This window comes from Nipponia nippon, unplaced genomic scaffold (genome assembly GCF_047370975.1).
Source record: "Nipponia nippon isolate SJK-2023a ecotype South Korea unplaced genomic scaffold, ASM4737097v1 scaffold_8, whole genome shotgun sequence".
NCBI lineage: Eukaryota > Metazoa > Chordata > Aves > Pelecaniformes > Threskiornithidae > Nipponia > Nipponia nippon.
In genome coordinates, this window is record NW_028262402.1 from 5,872,486 (window position 1) to 5,887,916 (window position 15,431).

The window sequence follows — 15,431 nt, forward strand, 5'->3', positions numbered from 1 at the left end:
CATCCACCAAGCTGGTCATCTCATTTTTACTATGGTTATCAGGCCAAACATGATTTCTCCATTGTAAATCCATGCTGACTATTCCCTATCACCATCTTATCCTTAATATTTTTGGAAATGGTTTCTAGGATGAGTTGCTCCATCAGCTTCCCACAACCAAGGTGAGGCTTATTGGTCTGTAGTTCTTTGGATCCTCCTTCTTGCCCTTCTTGAAGAAAACAGTGATATTTGCTCTCTTCCAGTCCTTAGAGACCTCCCCCAAGCACCATGACCTTTCAAAGACAATTGAGAGTGGCCTAACAATGACATGGGCCAGCTCCCTGAGCACTTGTGGATACGTCCCATAAGGGCCTGCAGACTTGTGTATCTTCAGTTTGTTTAAATGTCCCCTAACCTCATTCTCCTCCACTAAGAGTAAGTCTTCCTTGCTCCAGACTTTCCATCTGCTCTTAGGGGCCTTAGGATTGCTAAAGGCCCATCCTAGTAGTGAAGACTGAGCAAAAGAAGGCATTGAGCACCTCGGCATTTTATGTGTCCTTTGTCAACAGAGTCCCTGTAGCAAGCCCACATTTTTGCTGCTGAAGTACTTGAATAAACCCTTCTTGTTGCCATTCATATTCCTTTTCCGCCTTTCCTGCTTTAGTTATAAATGCTACAAGTTGTCCTTCCTTGCATATATTTCATTCCCTTTTTGGGTTGGGCAAAATCCTGTCATTATCAGTATCAGAAACATCTTTTTCCCTTGAAATCCAGTCTCATCCATGTAGTGAAAAATCAATTATATCAATTAGAAGAGTGTTTTCCAAACTTTTCTCTATGTTTCTTTCTTCAAAGCTTTTCCAACAGTATCGGCCTTCATCTGAGAAAGCTTAATAAAAAACATGCTTAGTCAGTACATCTCCCATTAATTTATCTTGTTGACTAGGCATACCTAAACTTTCCTCAAAACATAATTTGAACAATATCATGAATATCCCACCTATTATTACTATTCCTCCTCTTTCTTTAGAGACCAAAAAATTTACTGAGTATGACTGAGAATCTGTAATTTTAAATTTTTCCCTTATTTGTCATAACCCCTCACTAAAGCTTAAAAAATAGGGCCGACCTCATTATTTGTCTCAAGACAGAAAGAAAAATGAGGCGTTTCCTTGTTCTCAGCCATATCTTTATTCTGCGTCCTGAATACTTTGTCCAAATATACAACATAACTTTTTGTCCTTGGATTTACTCTGCCAACAGGCACATCAATTCTTCATCATAAGGACATCCCCTTGAAATTGCTCTGCATTAGGTGTATGCCCAGTAATTGCATGAACAAGATTTTTATGCACGCAGTAGGCAAACTGGTTTATTCATAACCCAGCCACCTATTAACCACCTTCAAGATTGCAAAGAGTTAAGAGGAATACCAGGTTAGGCCTTATCTGTACTAAGATATTTACAGCATGATTGCATTGGTAAAGATTTTATAAGTTTCAGATATGTTACAGAAGCACTGCAGTGACCCTATCCACCTTTATTTTGGTTTGAACATGAAGGATGGAAATGGTAAATTAATTCTGATAGCATCATTTCAATGGCAATATTTCTGTAATCAAGTCCTTATGGCTCATTTAGATATGTGGCTAGCAAGTTCCTGAGTGAAAACAAACTACTGTATCTCTATCTAAAGTAAAGCTAGGCTGATTTATAGGGACTGAGCATCTGGCTTCTATAAATTCCAAGTTGTTTAACTGGAATGAACTGCATATTTTATGATGAAAAGGACAATTCCCTTTACTGCAGCTTTTCTATTACATAAAGGATATTGTTTGGTAAAAGGCTGCACTCTAGAGATTGATAACTAGACAGCAAATCCTAGAAAGCAGGACAATTCTGTGTGAATTAATACTAATTCTACCATTTAAAAAAAAATTTAAACATAATGTATACCATAATCAGCAAGCAACGAGCTAAATTCGTAGTGTTATATTATACCGTTCCCTATTTCTTAATGTGACCATTGGCACAGTCAGAACATTTGGCCAACATATCAGTAGTAAGGAAAAACTGAACGTCTCAAAACAGTGTTTTGTGCTTGTTATGGATCGTGTATAGATCATCATTAATTTTGTATTATCTACAATGAAACTAGCCCACAAAAAAATAAAATTATTATCATAAATATAATATTAAAACATTAATAAGATTAAGCAGAGTGTGAACCCTGGGATGCATTATTTTTATAACATAAGGTAATGTTTTACTGAGCAATGGATGCATCCTTAATGTACAATAATATTCACGCTTTTCTCTGAAACAGTACTCTCATTTTAAGTCTCCTAGCCTGTGTATAGAAAATTTGCATCCTAGCCTAATGACTGAAAAAGTGCAGACATCTTTCAGGAACTGTATATTTTGTTTAAAAATACTGTATACTGAAGTAGAGTTACAGAGATTTTTGCTGTTACATGCTTTCTTTTACTCTCCTTATCATGAAACATGACATAATGAAATCACATTTCATCTTAAAGGGTACAATAATATTGGTATTAGTCTTGTGAATCTAATTCTCATTCAAACCTTGGAATGAGTTTTTTCCACCCGGAAAGGTACATTATACTTCTGGAGCATGGTCTGGGAAGATAAGGTTCTCAGGCCCAAACAGAAAGGCTATAATAGTACTGCCTGATAAGCTTTCCAATAAGAATGCAATGTGATTTATTTATGGTAATTAGTTTATTTAGTTACAACAACGTGCTGTCTGCTCCAGCAAAAATGAGACCACCGGTAGTCCTTCACTTGTGCACAGGCGCTGGGTTCCAACATACGGTGTCATGACACATGTGAGGGCAGCTGCCACCCACCACCCAATGTCATAGAGCTGCCACCATCTCATGATGCAGGTAGCAAGCAAGGAAAGCCTCATGCTGATGGCAATCGATGCCCAGGTTTAATGTGAAACAAAGTGACACATCACATCACCAGTCACTCTTTATTATTGTGTGTGCCTTTATTATCGAATACTAGAAGGTATACTAAACATACTTAGCAAGTACTACACACTAAGAACATTGCAGTTAAGAGAGAGTGATTGGATCTTGTGTTCAGGAAAGTTTGAGTTCCTCTGCTTCTTTTTCAGGGCCTTGTACTGCTTCTTGATGTAATTAGTTCAGGGTCATATTTCTTCTCTTGGTTTTCTTCTTCACTCCCCTCTATCCTTAACATTTGTCAGAAGGGAACTGGGTGGTACAGAGCCACAAGACCACAATCACAACAAGCAGTGATACATATGACTTTTTTTTTTTACCCCTTGAGCAGGAATGACCATATGGATAGAGATTGCTATCCTACAAGGCACCCACAGGATGCACCTATACAAACAAGAACCCCAGGGGAGGAGGATGCTTACTCCTACCACTCGAGATGCCCAACCTCTGGCTTGTGGCCCTGGCAGCACCCTCTCAGGCACAATCCTCTGCATGCTGCTGGAGGTCCATATCTGTGTCTCCTCCCAAAGGACTACTGTTTTCCCTTCTCAGAGGTTTTTAAATTAGATTATCGGCAAAGACCACCAATGGCCCCACTGGTTGTGTAGTCCTATCTAACCACTTTGGCTTTTCCCAAGCCAAAGGGCCATCAGTGGCTGTCAACAGGGTCTCTGTTCCTCTCTGCCCTCCTGTCCTAGATGTGTTATGGCAAGTGTGACATTAACAGCAGTTACATTACATAGTCTAACACTGCTGTATCAATCTAATAATTTCATCAGTTCAAACTGGGTAGAAGTGCTCCAGGTCTCATTTATCTGAGCTGTGCTTTGAGGTAGGCTTCATCCTGTGACATCTTCAATGACAAGTTGCTAATAAACTCCCAGTTGCTAGGCAGAAACAATTTCCTTTTTTTTTAATCAGGATTCACTAAATCATTGACCTTTGTTCCCTTTTCATGTGGGTTTGGCTCTCATTTAACCTGCACTATGTTCTTTCCTTCTTTTCCCCCACATGTTCAAATCACCTCACTCTGGTGTATGTTAACACTGGGTTGAATTAAACACTAGACATCCATTATCATTATTAAGTAATTTTTTTTCTTCCTACTGCCTTCTATGACATCTCTCTGGATGAGTTATTTTGAGACCTAGAAGCTGAAAAACATGTAGTAACAGGCAAGGAGACCCACCATTCTGAGCAAGGCAGCTGATGTCTTACTTTATTGACACCAGCAGAAGAGTATTTAAGGAGTTTTAAAATGAACAAGCAACAGGCTAGGCAAAGGCAAAATATTTATGGAACATTACAACCTAACAAGCCTAATTTACGTGTTTCTTAAGTATGTGTGTTGGAGGTTTTGAAAATACAGACCCTTATTCCAACCTAAAAGACTCCATAGACAATATTCAGTGACTGCAACATAGAGCCTGAAAATAATAAAAATCTAAAATATGTTTGGTAACTACATTATCCTTCTTTCTTCTATGGACGATTTGAGGCCATAATTCCCATACCACATTTCATTCACCTTTAGAACTCACAGTATTTTGAAAAGAGATACGGCAAGGGATGTAAGAAATGTGGAATTTTTTGCCTAATATATCATATCCCAAATTTGTAGTCCAACATTACATATAGAATATAAGCAATTTCTCCTGGAATTTTCAGAAGAACATGTCTGTGCAAAGGGGGGAGAAGATGCCTCATCAACAATCAAAGAAAATAATAGCTTTAACGCTACCTTTCTGTGTCTCTTAAGAGCAGGAAAGAATTAATAATGTCATTAATGATAATTGCAGCTACCAATCATTAGCTACCATGGCATTTCATGGAGACCAGACTAGAAGATCAGTTCAGAAATATACTTAAATTTTTTTTTAGTTAAAGAAATATTCCTTATGCTGTTCTGAGAGCTTGTCTATCTTTTCTAATCTTAGATGGCCAAAGGGAAAAAAAAAAAATTACTTTTAAAAAATTCCTTAAAACATCCCATAGAAGGAGAAAAATCTCAGTGTTAATTTTGCTGATATAAAAATATTCATGAGACTATAAGTAGAAATTATACCCTTTGCCACAACTCCCATGTGCCCTGTAGAGCCAGACAATATTCAGTACCAGCAGATTAACCCTTCAGAAGTTTGAACTTGCATTAAAAATGCAAAACTGGATGGAGTTTTACCGTATCTTGTTTTATCGTCTTCATTACAAACCCCTTCATCTTTCCTTAGATACCTCTTTGTTTAAGTATTATTCTCCCTGGTTTTAGAATGTTACAGTGATCATCGCCTTTGCCAAAGATCTATCACAAAAAGCTTAGGTCATGAATTATGGTTTATCACCAGTATCATATTGTAACAGTACTATTTTCTAATAAAAGAAGATATGATTTGAGGTGTCTTTTTAAACATATACTTAAATTTCAATTGTTCCTATTCACTTGAATAAATTTCCACCTGTATAAAAGATTTTGTGGATAAATTCCAGTGTGGTTTTATACAAGATGCCTAAACTGAATCTCCTCCTCCATGCATGCGTAGTCAGAAGTTTACAGTGGAGATAACTCCAGCAGTTTTACAACGTCCTGTGTGTGACATGTCTGGCTATCACAGAAATTTTCCACATTGATTAAATATAACACTCAGTTGGTTTCTTCCTAATAGAATAAAGAACCATTTTATTTCATGCCGGCAGTTATGAAAATCCTGCCTTTAAATACACTTCAAACTGAATGTTCCTGGTTTGTGAGCATGTGTATATATGTGTGTGTACCCATGCACATGAGTGCATGTGTATAACCTATTCTATCTGAGTACCACCTGCCTGGGATGTATTTTCAATGGATTAAAGGTAAAATACAAGTGGAATCAAATCATCACGTCACCCACCAGTAGTAGGTTCTTCACTGTGTGTGCGTTTCTGATTTCCACAGTCCAGTGGAACTGTATGTCCCCACTCAGCCCCATACTGTTTAACTGCCCAGGAGCCTTTGTAGACTAGATTACTCCTTAGTCTTAAATCTCAGAACAGATTTTATTCCTCAAAACAGGAAGTCATATTGTTACACAGGTTTCTGAAGAAAAGGGAAATTCCCTACATGAGGCTTTTTGAACAAATCTATCTACTCTAACCCAAGTGTGTGCATATGCTTCAAAATATGCAGCTATAATCCATTAATCCATTGTAAGTGCTTCTTTAAGAAAAAAAAAAAAAAAAAAAAGAAAAAGGAAGGTATCTGTGTGTTCCAGATGGCTGATTTCTATCATCTGAGTTGCCATTTCCAACAGCAGTAAGTAGGTGGAGTGACTTATCAAACTTGGAGAACCTGCTTAGGAACGCTGGGCTGCAGCTGATCAGATGGGATTACTGTTGAAGCAGATATCACAGTCCTAGTTGCTCTTCTCAGTAAGATCGCTGCCTGGAAAAGACCTCACTGCTAGCACAGGCACCCAAAGCCCAAGTCTGTCCATCCAGGGGGCCTGCATTTCAGTGCAGTGCAGCAGTTGTTTGCTGCAGATGTTCACAGAAATATCCATGAAGGCTTATACATTTGTGACCTACAGGAAGACCTGCAGAGACTTACTTCTGCACAGCACCAGCTGGATAGTTTTGTTTGCTTTTTTTCGATTTACGACTTAGTCAGAACTTGTAGATGGTACTAATTCAATTTAACTGTCCTCTCATTTATTGTTCTTATTGTTATTTTACTGTAAGATACCAAATCTTAGCTTCTTACTGTAAATAGTGCTAGTGTGCATGAATCGTTTTAGATAAGGTTGTAGCATAATTGCCATATGCATAAAATTAATGAGGATTTATTTATTCAAAGCAGTGGTGTTTTTAATTAGAGCCATTTACATAATTGTAGCTCTAGATTCCTTTTCAAATGGCTTGGTAACCACAAGCAATTATGACCCATTTCTATTTGCTGATTAACTAAATCTTCTAACTCAGAGTTTATTTTTTGTTGTGACTTACTTTTTCAGAGTGACTTATGACTTTGCTGCCTTCATTACCCCATGCTTCAAGTGCTTCGGATTATTCCGAACCTGCCAAACATCACCGATGAAAGATATAGCTATATATCAAAAGGCATATATGACACTATTATATTATTATTATTGTTATTATCATATAACTACGTTATATAAAATATATTATATTTACATTATAGTATATTATTTACATTATAGTATATTATTTACATTATAGTATATTGCTAGTTTCCGAGCACTCAAGTGTAACTTCCTTACACAGGAATGCCTGTGTGAACAAAACTGTTTGGTAACAGGAAGTCTCTGGTTTAAAATAACTCTTAAAACATCCAGAGAAAAGCTTTTTCAATTATTCACAAGTTACAAGTGAGCAGGAGTTATTTGGTAAAAAAAAATGCAGGGAACATGTAGCCCAGATGGGGAATCAGAAAACAGTGGAGAGGGGGAAAAAAGTAACAACACAAAGAAGAGCAAAATTCTATGAATTTCTGGTCAACAACATTGGAGAAAGGGAGAAAAAGAAACAGTCAGTCCTGCCACGTGACCGTATTACAGTAAAATCTTGGTCTACCATGAAGCAATGACAGCCTGTAATACAGCAATGTTTCACTTCCCTAGTATAATTTTATGTTTTCTTCTGATATAAAATCACCTGGAAGAGGATTGTGGAAAGAGATAGAGATAGGCTCTAGAGACAGGAGAACAAATGAAAAAGATTTGATGACTCAGTGAGAGCTGTTGCTTTCATGTTAATTACTATGACAGTGTGAAGGTTCTTGGCAAGGCCAGAAACTAGGCTTTAAAACAAGGCAAATTTTAGTGTATAACCAGATGATTCTTTGACAAAAGGCAAACATGCTCCTTCTCTCTTCTTTCATTACTGCTGCTGGAAAGGAAAGCAATGGACCTGGCAGATGATAATGAGGTCAGACACTCTTCACCCAGTGAGTCGTGTGTTTGCTGATTTGCAAATAAGATATGAACCTGCACTCCTTATCTACCGTCTTCAGCAACACAGACAGGTTTAATTGTTCAGAATTTTCAATTTAATCTCTACATGCATAGAACCAGAATTCATTTATGAGTAGTCTAGTGGTCTGGAAATCATCTCATGTGAACATTCACTGGCCTGTAAAAGTTCACAGACTTTTTACACCTGTGGTTAAAATAAAAGAAAACTTCAGATGTTCACAGAGAACGTATTTTCCCTTTCATTTGTTATAGTACAAACATGTGACAACTTTTATTTTAGAACCATATGGATAAGTCAGAGGTTGTTAGTGATAGAATCATATTCATGCTATTAGCAAATAAAAAAGATAGATCCATTGGTCTGAAGATAAAAAAGCAGGAACTGGACCATTTTAACAACTAGATGGTATGAACAAGTTCAATTCTCATAAAGCTGAGGGGTGGATGATATATTTAAGGAGCGTAACATATGTTGTCTCCAGGACAAGCCAAGTCCCAGATCCTGGCTAAAAATAGTGCAGCCCTACAAGTTCAATGAGATCTGAAAGGTGAACAGAATTTCTGCAACAACAAACAAGGAAAAGAAACTAGATCAAGAGGGATACAGGTGAAAGGAGTGCTCTCACTTCGAGCAGAAGGGGATACCTGTGCCCCTGCTACATGTTTTATCCACCACACCAGTCCCAAGCTACTCCTTCTCTAGCCACCCAGTTGTGAAGTGGTAATTTTGCAGTAGTTTGCAGTGTCAACCTAACAATTACACAAGTTTATATCACCTTATTGCTGAACGCAGAAATGCAGTGCACCTTACACAACTTGAAGAGAGGAGGCTTTCTATGCAGGCGCTGCTAATTGCACACAAATCATTTATGCTGCTACTCTAAATTAGCCTGTATTCAGTGTAAAGTTTTATGATGAAAATCAAAGTCACCTGTCATTGCTTATTAGATTTTAATCATTTACATGTATACTCAGACTGCAACTTGTGCAAATACATTATTCAGGGAAAAGCAGCTTATTTCTATCTCCTTATTTCAGAGACTTGATTATTTTTCCTTTCTCTTCAGTTCACATTAGTTTGTTATTATATTCATTAACACATTGCCAGAACTTAGGAGTTGAAACATCCATTAATCAAGAATTCTAACAGAACATTAAACTATGCGTACACTGAAGAGAAGACTTTGCAGCTAACAACTTGTCGTGGTTTAACCCCAGCGAGCAACTAAGCACTATGCAGCCGCTTGCTTACTCCCCCCTTGGTGGGATGGGGGAGAGAATCGGAAGGGTAAAGGGGAGAAAACTCCTGGGTTGAGATAAGAACAGTTTAATAACTGAAGTAAAATAAAATAGAACAGTTAAATAGGTAAAGCAAGAAACTGCACATGCAAACAAAGCAAAACAAGGAATTAATTTGCTGCTTCCCATGGGCAGGCAGGTGTTCAGCCATCCTCAGGAAAGCAGGGCTCCATCATGCGTAACGGTTACTTGGGAAGACAAACGCCATCACGCCGAATGTCCCCCCCTTTCTTCTTCCCCCAGCTTATATACTGAGCATGACGTCATATGGTATGGAATAGCCTTTTGGTCAGTTGGGGTCAGCCCCCCTGGCTGTGCTCCCTTCCAGCACCCACCCACCCCCACACATCCCCCCGCCCCGCCGTGCACCCGGCAGAGCATGGGAAGCTGAAAAGTCCTTGACTACTGTGAGCACTACTTAGCGACTATTTAGCAACAGCTTAGCACTACTCAGCAAGAACCAAAATATCACTATATCATCGAGATTGTTCTCATCCTAAACCCAAAACACAGCACCATACCGGCTACCAAGAAGAAAATTAACTCTATCCCAGCTGAAACCAGGACACTTCTTTATTACAATCTAAGTTAAATGAGAGGCTAGCTAGACCTATGTTCAGTTCCTTGTGAGAAGAGCATAGGGAAGATGAGAAAATAAAAAAGGAACCTCTATCTACCTGGATTGATAATCACACCCCTATTCGTATTACCTCATTTTGGTTGCTATTTTGTGAGACATAGCTTCAGAGCAGTTTTAGACCAGTTTCAGGCTTTCTGTGTGGTAGATAAAGCAAAAGAGTAAAGACTTACACTGACGTGGAGATAGTATCTCTCACCCACGCTATTTGAGATTTCAATCTTCTGACACGAGGATGTTTAAAGGACAATATTTAACTTATAAATTCCTGCTACCAATGATACATTTTCTTTTCCTTCTGTTTATGTATTCTTCCTCTCCCCTTAATTGTATCATGCCTGATTCAGCAGATGCTAAGGTCAAGGACACTCTGAAATAGCAAGGTAACAGGCCTGTTTAATTATCAAGTGTAACCTATTCTATGATGCAATGGCTCTTTTAACGTGCTGGTAGCACAGACTCCTTCCAAAGGGGATCTGAAGTCTTCATCTGGTGATTTGAGTACGAGAGCATTTGCAACTGGGACCCATTTGGGGAATGCCAGCTACCATTGCTACATACCCCTCTCACCTTCCTTCCTTTTGCCTCCTAACACTTTGTGATGTGGACCAGGTGGGTTTTAGGAAAGAGTCTACAGTTTAGCACTTAAAACTACTTAAGCAACTCAGGATAAGCATCCCTCATGATTTAGCCCCACCAGCTATAATTAGAACCGAAGCTGTGAGCAGTGGCTTGCTTGCCAAACACTGCAACTCAGTATTAACTCTATAATTATTAATTAGAGCCTGCAGAAAGTATAGTGTGAATGGGAAAGGAAGAGAAGAATCCAGCATAATGGTTTCACATGTGGTTATCCCCACAGTGAAAATCTGTTGTAAGGAATCACAGTCTCATTTCCCAATAGTCTAGCAAGGGTCACTTGAATGAAGAAAGGGGAAAAGCACGTTTTTTCCTGCATTGCTTCACTTCTGTTTCTTTTGTCAAGTCCAGCTGGATGTAGACCAGACTTCCTATAAAAGTCTACAGAACTACTATTTTGATGTGACATACTCAGTTTGGGGGAGGGGAGAAGAACTTATATCAAAACTTTTTAATGATCTTTCGATGCCTATGACCAGTGACTGCATAAACACAAATCCTTCACAATTCCTTTCTCCTGTTTTATGGCAACATTTTGTCTTTTTTTAAAGCACATCTTCTGTACTTGCATTCACACTGTTTTTCTGGAAACTGAATGCTACTCATTAAGCTTTGTTCTAATGCTCCATTTTTAATGCTGTTTCAAATGTTTATTTTAAAATAAAAGATCAAGATCTTTCAAAGAGGTTTTATTGCAGAGTCTGCTATGTCTTGGTTTGAAAGAGGAACGTAAATTAAAGACTAAAAAGTGCAGACAGACATATCAATCCTTATTTTAATCTGATCATGGCGTAATATTTATTATTTACTGGAAACTATGATCAATGCCATCAGATTTCATTTGATTTTTCTGTTCTTGGATAATGGAAGTAGATTGAATTGAGGAGCAAAAATGATCTTTCACAACCATCCTTTAACTTTTTGTCATAACCAGAGTTGATTGAAGCAACAGCTTTTTACAGAAACTTTTTCTCATGCTCCACATCCTCCTGTGACTGGAGTGGCTACTTCTGTGCTGCTTTGACCCACCACTTACCTCTGTGCTGGATATAAACGTGACATTCTGATGTGGTGGCATGCTATGTTGTGCCCAGGTACATAACCTACCAAACAACAGGAGGAAGGGGTCAAGGTTCAAAACAGGCTTATTAGGCTTGACAGTTCATTGCAATCAACTTCCCTATAAAAATGAGGATAATTTCTGACGTTCTGCTGCAAGTATGTAGCTAAACTGACAACATAATCACACATTTGCTGATGCAAGGAGATGGACACATACATACCTAAGCATTTGAATAGCCAGAACAATGATGGTTAATTCAGATGATAAGTACCTAATCACATGAGTTAATAGGAGGGCTGGGAATAAAACTCGACTCCCTTGACAAAAGGCCACTTAAAATCATGAGAAAACACTATTCCATTTGAAAAGACAGGAGAAAGAGACACTTTCAAGAGGAGGAATGTTCTCAGCTGTTTCCTTCTCTGAAAATTGTCACAGAGAATGTTTTCAGAAAATATTATCATAATGATTTTGCAATACACCATAGTCGTGAAGAATATTCTCATAAATAAACAACGCTGGGTTTTGAGAAAGAAAAGTAGAACTTACAGGCTAAGTATGCTGAACTAGCTATATGTATGAAGATGGGTGGGTGAAAAGAGTGAAAGATTCAACATATAGTAATAGTAATAGTAGAGCAGGGTATTTATATTCTGTACAAAACTGTGTATTCAGTTGTTATCAGGAAACAGATAATATTAGTTGTATGCATCCTCGCCTGTATTTGTAGTCTGGACCTACAAAACTTTGCTTCACTTAAATTATAAGTCATACAATCATATCATAGAACAATAGAATAGCCCAGATTGGAAGGGACCTTCAAAGACCATCTGGTCCAACCTTTCATGGGAAATGGATCCTAGATAAGATTATCTAGCACTCTGACCAATCACATCTTGAAAACCTCCAGCAATGGGGACTCTACCACTTCACTTGAGGAGGTTGTTCCAGTGAATGATTGCTCTTACTGTAAAAAATTTCTTTCTTATGTTGAGATGAAACCTCTCCCAGTGCAACTTGTACCCATTGCCCCTTGTCTTCTCCATGTGGCTCCTTTTGAAGAGAGAGTCTCCATTCTCTTTCTAACCACCCTTTAAGTACTGGAATACTTTGATGTACTAGACTTCTGAGAACTCAAACCAGTATTTGTTGAAAGACTAAACCAAAGATTTACCTACTTTAAATGTTTTATGTATGTGGAGTATAACAATTTCTGTTAAGAAAAGCATTAGTCACTATTTATTGATCTTTTTACTTATGATTTTTGTTAAAATATCCTTTAAAGGAATATTAGAACTCAAATAATAATACAAAAAAAATAGTTTTAATGAAGTATGAGAACTAAATCAGTAAAACATTTTTTCTTTTGAAAGCTCACTATTTAAAAGAGTGTATTAAAAGTATTCATTTAGGTATTGTTTGCCGCCACCAAAATAAATATAAACATTGATGGAGGTTTTATTTAGCCATGAAACCAAGTGGCACACTACAAACCATACTGATTGCATATATCTGGACATGTAAATGCTGGTAATCTGGTGTATATAGATAGGGATGATTTAGAGAGGTTGTCATGGGAGAAAAACATAGAATAAAATCATAGAAAAACAGTGTTCTTAGACCTAATACAGGAAGAGTATTTTTACTTTTTTGTCATTAAAGGTCTAAATATCAGATAATTAATCTTTAGCATCAGCTGCATGATATCTAAGTTTTTGCAATCTCTAATCTTTTGTAAAGGTCATTTTGAAGATTTCTGAGATTTACTACTTTTTCTCGGATGAAAATATAGGAATAATTGCTGCAAGTAATAGAGCTCAGAAGTCATTATAATTCTGGTGCCTTCTTTAATGGTGGACTATCAGGTAGAAGTTGCTTTTACTTTCTAAGTTTAGCTTCTCAAGCAAAAATCTGAGAATTTATGGTCATTTCAGAGCTATTTTAGTCACTCTCAGTATGTGCAAGAACCCTGACTTTGGATATTTTTGTGGGATAATTAAAAAAGACAGCAGTACTTCAGAGCTGCTCCCTTCTTTCTTATTTATGTCTTTCTTTATGATGTGTAAGCAGAAGACTTCATCATCTGGTTTGATCACCTTTACCTCTGAAAAATAAATTTAAATTAATACCTGTTCAAGTCTTGAGCCTTGAAATCTCAAGGTCTTTTGGTCTATCAAAATATCATGGCATATGCAAATATTTTGCTATTAGCATATGTCATTTAAAATGAAAGATACCACTAAAATAATTTCCTAATATCTTGTGACAGATATAATCCAAAGAAAACCATATAAAATAGTTCATAAAATTTTTTAATGTCACACTGTCAATTCTTAAGAAGAGCGGTATGATACTGTAATACATTAATATGGCAGGATGACTGTAAATTGGACTGATACGCAATAATCTCAAATGTTGCTTTTCATGTTTAGGCAGATCTGTGACCCTTGATTGCATGTGACAATCCAGTTTGTATGGTTGTTATTCAGTAGATGTTCTTCTGCCTAGTGAACTGATATTATACTAACATAGCAGCCGCTAGGTCAAGACAGTAAAGCATATGTACAGTCTAGTTATTTTGTAAACAACCCAACATACTAACTTTGAGGACTGCTGTGTTTTTGGTTTTGTGAACACAAGGATGTTGCACAGTACAAGCAAGAAGAGAGTTTCTCTCGTATCACTTTGATGGATTAAAAAGCTTAGGTGGATTAAAAACCCTGAACCATGTACAGAACTAGTAGGGAAACAACAAAGCAACAAAAAAGACTAAAGAAAAAGTTATTTCAGGGAATGGTACTGTTTGGTCATTGTTGTTATTGTTATTATTATATTATTATTATAGAAGACTGTGCCTAAAAAGTGTTTTTTAAGATTTATTTTTTTTCTATTTATCCCTATTCAGCTTAATCCAACTGAGTGTTCATTAGGCTCAGTCTACACGCTTCACTGAAGCTCAGCCTAGCCACCAGTAAAGTTATTCCTACTTGAAAGCAACATCAAAACAGGAAAAGCTGTGTATAGATGACCTGTGGGGAGGGAAAGGGTGGAGAAATAAGAAGGAAAAGGTAAGAGACTCCTCAAACAAAAAGGAAAAAGAGCTGAATTCATTCACATTTTCCCACCTGTTTTATTTCCTTGAAAGCATAGTATGATGACTATAGTACAAGAGGAATGGCTGTGGTAAGGGCATTACGCAAAATTTAATGTCATTGGGATTCACCTTCAGTTCTGCTACGCCTCCCACGTGGCTTTGGGAAGGTCTGGTGCACAAATTATTCAAACGGAGCTGACAGCTGCAGCTTTTCTATTTTAACTAAAATACTTTAACTGTGCACCTGAGTCCAGCCTTTACTCCCATAAAATCCTACAACAAATGGCAGGCCCCAATAAACTATGATGAAGGAAGGAAATATGAAATGAAGACAGTAGAGGAAAGGAGAAGCTAAAGTCTGTTGTTGAGAAAAGCGTAGGTCCAAGCAGCAAGCTGAAATAGTAACAGAGATCAATAAAAAAGAGTTGAACTGGGAGACTGAAGGAAGGATTTTAGGTATCAATGGGCTTTGGATCAGAACCTTTACCTCTTCCTGGGAAAAAGAACCTTACAGTAGAAGTCTCTAATTTCTTATTCTTCCAGCTGGACCTTCTTGGTGGGGAAGAACAAGCTGAAGTGCTTGGCTGAGCAGGTGCCAAAGTAGTGTTGTTCTTTCTATTCTGGGAAAGGTGGGAAAGTGGGAGACTCGCACACTCTGAGGTTAAAGACAGTTGCATAATTCTTATTATTTTCATGTCCAAGTTTTAAGATTTCATCAAACATTTACAGAAGACAGCGTATGTCCTCTTTAGAGAAAGGGTAG